Here is a 7,773-nt window from a genome sequence, read left to right on the forward strand (position 1 = left end):
TTTACAACAAAGTGAATCAGTTATACATATACATATGTTCCCATATCTCTTCCCTCTTGCATCACCCTCCCTCCCAGCCTCCCTATCCCACCCTTCTAGGTGGTCACAAAGCACAGAGGTGAACTCCCTGGGCTATGCTGCAGCTTCCCACTAGCTATCTAATTTACATTTGGTAGTGTGTATATGTCCCTGCCACTCTCTCACATCATCACCACTTACCCTTCCCCCTCCCCATATCCTCAAGTCCATGCTCTAGTAGGTCTGTGTTTTATTCCCAACCTACCACTAATCTCTTCATGATATTTTCTTTTCTTAAATTCCATATATATGTGTTAGCATACGGTATTTGTTTTTCTCCTTCTGACTTACTTCACTCTGTATGACAGACTCCAGGTCTATCCACCATATTACAAATAAATCAGTTTCATTTCTTTTTATGGCTGAGTAATATTCCATTGTATATATGTGCCACATCTTCTTTATCCATGCATCTGTTGATGGACACTTAGGGTGCTTCCATGTCTTGGCTATTGTAAATAGAGCTGCAATGAATATTTTGGTACATGACTCTTTGAATTATGGTTTTCTCAGGGTATATGCCCAGTAGTGGGATTGCTGGGTCATATGGAAGTTCTATTAGTATTTTTTTAAGGAACCTCCATACTGTTCTCCATAGTGGCTGTATCAATCTACATTCCCACCAGCAGTGCAAGAGAGTTCCCTTTTCTCCACACCCTCTCCAGCATTTATTGTTTCTAGACTTTTTGATGATGGCCAATCTGACCGATGTGAGATGATATCTCATTGTAGTTTTGATTTGCATTTCTCTAATGATTAATGATGTTGAGCAACCTTTCATTTGTTTGTTGGCAATCTGTATATCTTCTTTGGAGAAATATCTATTTAGTTCTTCTGCCCATTTTTAAATTGGGTTGTTTGTTTTTTTTGGTATTGAGCTGCCTGAGTTGCTTATAAATTTTGGATATGAATCCTTTGTCATTTGCTTCATTTGCAAATATTTTCTCCCATTCTGAGGGTTGTCTTTTGGTCTTGTTTATGGTATCCTTTGCTGTACAAAAGCTTTTAAGTTTCATTAGATACCATGTGTTTATTTTTGTTTTTATTCCCATTTCTCTAGGAGATGGGTCAAAAAGGATCTTGCTGTAATTTATGTCATAGAGTGTTCTGCCTATGTTTTCCTCTAAGAGTTTGATAGTGTCTGGCCTTACATTTAGGTCTTTAACCCATTTTGAGTTTATTTTTGTGTGTGATATTAGGGAGTGTTCTAATTTCATACTTTTACATGTACCTGTCCACTTTTCCCAGCACCAATAATTGAAGAGGCTGTCTTTTTTCCACTGTATATCCTTGCCTCCTTTATCAAAGATAAGGTGACCATATGTGTGCAGGTTTACCTCTGGTCTTTCTATACTGTATTATTGATCTATATTTCTGTTTTTATGCCAGTACCATACTGCCTTGATTACTGTGGCCTTGTAGTATAGTCTGAAGTCAGGGAGCCTGATTCCTCCAGCTCCATTTTTCGTTCTCAATATTGCTTTGGCTATTCGGGGTCTTTTGTATTTCCATACAAATTGTGAAATTTTTTGTTCTAGTTCTGTAAAAAATGCCAGTGGTAATTTGAGAGGGATTGCATTGACTCTGTAGATTGCTTTGGGTAATAGAGTCATTTTCACAATGTTGATTCTTCCAATCCAAGAACATGGTATATCTCTCCACCTACTTGTATCATCTTTAACTTCTTTCATTAGTGACTTATAGTTTTCTGCATACAAGTCTTTTGTCTCCTTAGGTAGGTTTATTCCTAGATATTTTATTCTTTTTGTTTCAATGGTAAATGGGAGTGTTTTCTTAATTTCACTCTCAGATTTTTCATCATTAGTGTATAAGAATGCCAGAGATTTCTGTGCATTAATTTTGTATCCTGATACTTTACCAAATTCATTGATTAGTTCTAGTAGTTTTCTGGTAGCATCCTTAGCATTCTCTATGTATAGTATCATGTCATCTGCAAACAGTGACAGCTTTACTTCTTCTTTTCCTATTTAGATTCCTTTTATTTCTTTATTTTCTCTGATTGCTGTGGCTGGAACTTCCAAAACTAGGTTGAATAAGAGTGGTGAGCATGGGCAACCTTGTCTTATTCCTGATCATAGTGGAAATGGTTTCAGTTTCTCACCATTGAGAACAATGCTGGCTGTGGGTGTGTCATATATGGCCTTTATTATGTTGAGGAAAGTTCCCTCTATGCCTACTTTCTGAAGGGTTTTTATCATAAATGGGTGTTGAATTTTGTCAAAAGTTTTCTCTGTATCTATTGAGATGATCATATGGTTATTCTCCTTCAGTTTGTTGATATGGTGTATCACGTTGATTGATTTGCATATATTGAAGAATTCTTGCCTTCCTGGAATAAACTCCACCTGATCATTGTGTATGATCCTTTTAATGTGCTGCTGGATTCTGTTTGCTAATATTTTGTTGAGGATTTTTGCATCCATGTTCATCAGTGATATTGGCCTGTTGTTTGCTTTCTTTGTGATATCTTTGTCTGGTTTTGGTATCAGGGGGATGGTGGCCACATAGAATGAGTTTGTGAGTTTTCCTCCCTCTGCTATCTTTCAGAAGAGTTTGAGAAGGATAGGTGTTAGCTCTTCTCTAAATGTTTGATAGAATTCGCCTGTGAAGCCATCTGGTCTTGGGCTTTTGTTTATCGAAAGGTTTTTAATCACAGTTTCAATCTCAGTGCTTGTGATTAGGCTGTTCATATTTTCTATTTCTTCCTGGTTCAGTATTGGCAGCTTGTGCATTTCTAAGCATTTGCCCATTTCTTTCAGGTTGTCCATTTTATTGGCATAGAGTTGCTTGTAGTAATCTCTAATGATATTTTGTATTTCTGCAGTGTCAGTTGTTGCATCTTCTTTTTCATTTCTAATTCTATTGATTTGAGTCTTCTCCCTTTTTTTCTTGATGAGTCTGGCTAATGGTTTATCAATTTTGTTTATCTTCTCAAAGAACCACCTTTTAGTTTTATTGATCTTTGCTATTCTTTCTTTCATTTTTTTTTCATTTATTTCTGATCTGATCTTTATGATTTCTTTCCTTCTGCTAATTTGGGTTTTTTTTGTTCTTCCTTCTCTAATTGCTTTAGGTGCAAAATTAGTTTGTTTATTTGAGATGTTTCCTGTTTCTTAAGGTATGATTGTGTAGCTATAAACTTCCCTCTTAGAACTGCTTTTGCTGTATCCCACAGGTTTTGGGTCATTTTTTCTCCATTGTCATTTGTTTCTAAGTACTTTTTGATTTCCTCTTTGATTTCTTCAGTGATCACTTCGTTATTAAGTAGTGTATTGTTTAGCCTCTTTGTGTTTGTATTTTTTACAGATCTTTTCCTGTAATTGATATCTAGTCTCATAGCATTGTGGTCAGAAAAGATACTCGATACGATTTCAATTTTCTTAAATTTGCCAAGGCTAGATTTGTGACCCAATATATGATCGATTCTGGAGAATGTTCCATGAGCACTTGAGAAAAATGTGTATTCTGTTGTCTTTGGATGGAATGTCCTCTAAATATCAATTAAGTCCATGTTGTGTAATGTATCATTTAAAGCTTGTGTTTCCTTATTTATTTTCATTTTGGATGATCTGTCCATTGGTGAAAGTTGGGTGTTAAAGTCCCGTACAATGATCGCGTTATTGTCGATTTCCCCCTTTATGGCTGTTAGTATTTGCCTTATGTATTGAGGTGCTCCTATGTTGGGTGCATAAATAATTACAATTGTTATATCTTCTTCATGGATCGACCTCTTGATCATTTTGTAGTGTCCTTCTTTGTCTCTTGTGATAGTTTTTATTTTAAAGTCTATTTTGTGTGATATGAGAATTGCTACTCCAGCTTTCTTCTGATTTCCACTTGCATGGAATATCTTTTTCCATCCCCTCACTTTCAGTCTGTAAGTGTCCCTAGGTCTGAAGTGGGTCTCTTGTAGACAGCATATATATGGGTACTGTTTTTGTATCCATTCAGCCAGTCTGTGTCTTTTGGTGGGAGCATTTAATCCATTTACATTTAAGGTAATTATTGATATGTGTGTTCCTATTACCATTTACTTAATTGTTTCAGGTTGTTCTTGTAGGTCTTTCCCTTCTCTTGTGTTTCTTGCTTAGAGAAGTTCCTTTAGCCTTTGCTGTAAATCTGGTTTGGTGGTGCTGAACTCTCTCAGCTCTTGCTTGTCTGTAAAGGTTTTAATTTTTCCATCAAATCTGAATGAGATCCTTGCTGCATAGAGTAATCTTGGTTGTAGGTTTTCTCCTTCATCACTTTAAATATGTCCTGCCACTCCCTTCTGGCTTGTAGAGTTTCTGCTGAAAGATCAGATGTTAACCTTATGGGGATTCCCTTGTGTGTTATTTGTTGTTTTTCCCTTGCTGCTTTTTATGTTTCCTTTGTATTTAATTTTTGACAGTTTGATTATTATCTGTCTTGGTTTCATTATCCTTGTGTTTATCTTGTATGGGACTCTCTGTGCTTCCTGGACTTGATTGACTATTTCCTTTCCTATATTAGGGAAGTTTTCAACTGTAATCTCTTCAAATATTTTCTCAGCCCCTTTCTTTTTCTCTTCTTCTTCTGGGACCCCTATGATTTGAATGTTGGTGCATTTAATGTTGTCCCAGAGGTCTCTGAGACTGTCCTCAGTTCTTTTCATTCTTTTTTCTTTCTTCTCCTCTGCAGAGGTTATTTCCACTATTTTATCTTCCAGGTCACTTATTCGTCCTTCTCACTCAGTTATTCTGCTATTGATCCCATCTAGAGTATTTTTCATTTCATTTATTGTGTCGCTCATCGTTACTTGCTTCCTCTTTATTTCTTCTAGGTCCTTGTTAACTGTTTCTTTCAATTTGTCTATTCTATTTCCAAGATTTTGAATCATCTTTACTATCATTATTCTGAATTCTCTTTCAGGTAGACTGGCTCTTACCTCTTCATTTGTTAGGTCTGGTGTATTTTTATCTTGCTCCTTCATCTGCTGTTTGTTTTTCTGTCTTCTCATTTTGCTTATCTTACTGTGTTTGGGGTCTCCTTTTTGCAGGCTGCAGGTTCGTATTTCCCTCTGGTTTTGGTCGCTGTCCCCAGTGACTGAGGTTGGTTTAGTGGGTTGAGCAGGTTTCCTGGTTGGGGTTACTAGTGCCTCTGTTCTGGTGGATGAGGCTGGATCTTGTCTTTCTGGTGGGAAGGTCCATGTCTGGTGGTGTGTATCGGGATGTTGGTAGCCTTATTATGATTTTAGGCAGCCTCTCTGCTAATGGATGGGGCTGTAGACCTGTCTTGCTCTTTGTTGGGCATAGGGTGTGCAGCACTGTTCATTGCTGGTCCTTGAGTGAAGCTGGGTCTTGGTGTTGAGATGGAGGTCTCTGGGAGATTTTTGCCATTTGATATTACGTGGAGATGGGAGGTCTCTTGTGGACCAGTGTCCTGAGGTTTGTTCTCCCACCTCAGAGACACAGCCTTGACACCTGGCTGGAGTGCCAAGAGCCTTTAATCCACACGGCTCAAAATAAATGGGAGAAAATAATAGAAAGGAAAGAAAGGAAGGAAGGAAGGAAGGAAAGAAGGAAGGAAGGAAGGAAGGAAGGGAAGGAGGAAGAAAAGAAGGGAGGAAGCAAGAAAGGAAGGAAGGAAGGAAGGAAGGAGGGAATTAGGAAAGAAAGGAGGGAAGGAAGGAAGAAAGAAAGGGAGAAAACAAAATAAAGTAGGATAAAATATCGTTATTAAAATAAAAAATAATTATTAAGAAGAATAATTTCTATTAAAGAAAAAAAAAACAAAAAAAAGGGTCAATCTAACCCTAGGACAAATGGTGAAAACAAAGCTATACAGACAAAATCTCACACAGCAGCACCCACATACACACTCACAAAAAGAAAAAAGGGGAAAATAATAGTATATCTTACTCCCAAAGTCCACCTCCTGAACTTGGGCTATTTAGCTGTCTATTCAGGTTTTCCACAGATGCAGGGCACTTCAAGTTGACTATGGAGCTTTATTTCGCTGCTTCTGAGGCTGCTGGGAGAGACCTCCCCCTCTCTTTGTTCGCACAGCTCCTGGGGTTCAGCTTTGGACTTGGCCCCGCCTCTGCATGTAGGTCATCCGAGGGCGTGTGCCCTTTGCTCAGACAGGACGGGGTTAAAGGAGCAGGTGATTCGTAGTCTCTGGCTCACTGAGGCTGAGGGGCGGGAGGGGCATGGATGCGTGGTGAACCTGCGACCTCAGAAGCAGGCAGGACGCTGCACCGGCCTGAGGCGCACTATGCGTTTTCCCGGGGAAGCTGTCCCTGGATCCCAGGACCCTGGCAGTGGCGGGCTGCACAGGCTCCCTGGAGGGGCGGTGTGGAGAGTGACCTGTGCTCGCACACAGGTCTCTTGTTGGCAGCAGTAGCAACCCTAGCGTCCCACACCCGTCTCTGTTGTCCATGCCAACAGCCGTGGTTCGCGCCCGTTTCTGGAGCTCCTTTACACGGTGCCCTTATTCCCCTCTCCTCGTGCCCCAGGAAGCAAAGAGGCAAGAAAAGGTCTCTTGTCTCTTCGGTATCTCCGTGCCCATTTCTGGAGCTCCTTTAAGCAGCGCGCTTAAACCCCTCTCCTTGTGCACTAGGAGGCAAAGAGGGAAGAAAAGGTCTCTTGCCTCTTCGGCAGCTCCAGACTTCAACTGGACTTCCTCCTGGCTAGCTGTGGTGCATTAACTCCTTCAGGCTGTTTTCACTCTGCCAACTCCAGACCTTTCCCTGGGATCCTCCTGAGGCTCATTTCCCAGCCCCACCCGCCCCGGCAGGTGAGCAGACGAGCCTCTTGGGCTGGTGAGTGCTGGTCAGCACTGATCCTCTGTGGAATCTCTCTGCTTTGCCCTCCACACCCTGTTGCTGCACTCTCCTCCGCCACCTGCAGTCTCCACCCGCTAAGGGGCTCCTCGTGTGTGGGAACATTTCCTCCTTCATGGCTCCCTCCCACTGGTGCAGGTCCCATCCCTATTCTTTTGTCTCTGTTTATTCTTTTTTCTTTTGCCCTACCCAGATACTTGGGGAGTTTATTGCCTTTTGGGAGGTCTGAGGTCTTCTGCCAGCGTTTGGTGGGTGTTCTATAGGAGAAGTTCCATGTGTAGATGTATATCTGATGTATCTGTGAGGAGGAAGGTGATCCCAGCATCTTACTCTTCTGCCATCTTCTCACCATCTCCAAGAGCACAGTATATCTTTCTATGTATTTGTGTCACTTTTTATTTCTTTCATCAGCAAATATATATATATATATATATTTGGAATATCATAACTCTGCATATTTATTTTGTAGAAAATTACATGCTTTCATATCTTGTTTTCCCATCGAGAATAAGACACATATTGCAAAAATTGATTGATGTCTCAATAAAAATTTGTAATCATCTCCATAGATTGTACATAAGTCTTGCCTTTTGGTTTTCTTATTTAAAAATAGAATTCTTGTATTTACATTTGATTCACATTTTCAGTGAGCTTGTCAGAAAGAGCTTAGTGTCTTTTGCTGGGATTAATTAGCACACAATTCTCAAAGCCATGGGTATATGTTTGTATCGAAGCATTCATAGGCCTGTATTCACCAATACACATGTGTGTATCCCACCAAACACTCAGATCTGTATGCAACCTCATGTGGATGTATGACTTCATGTATGTACATATTCAGTGATATGTTTGTCTGTATCCAATTGCACATA

This window comes from Kogia breviceps, chromosome X (genome assembly GCF_026419965.1).
Source record: "Kogia breviceps isolate mKogBre1 chromosome X, mKogBre1 haplotype 1, whole genome shotgun sequence".
In the NCBI taxonomy this organism is placed as follows: Eukaryota; Metazoa; Chordata; class Mammalia; order Artiodactyla; family Physeteridae; genus Kogia; species Kogia breviceps.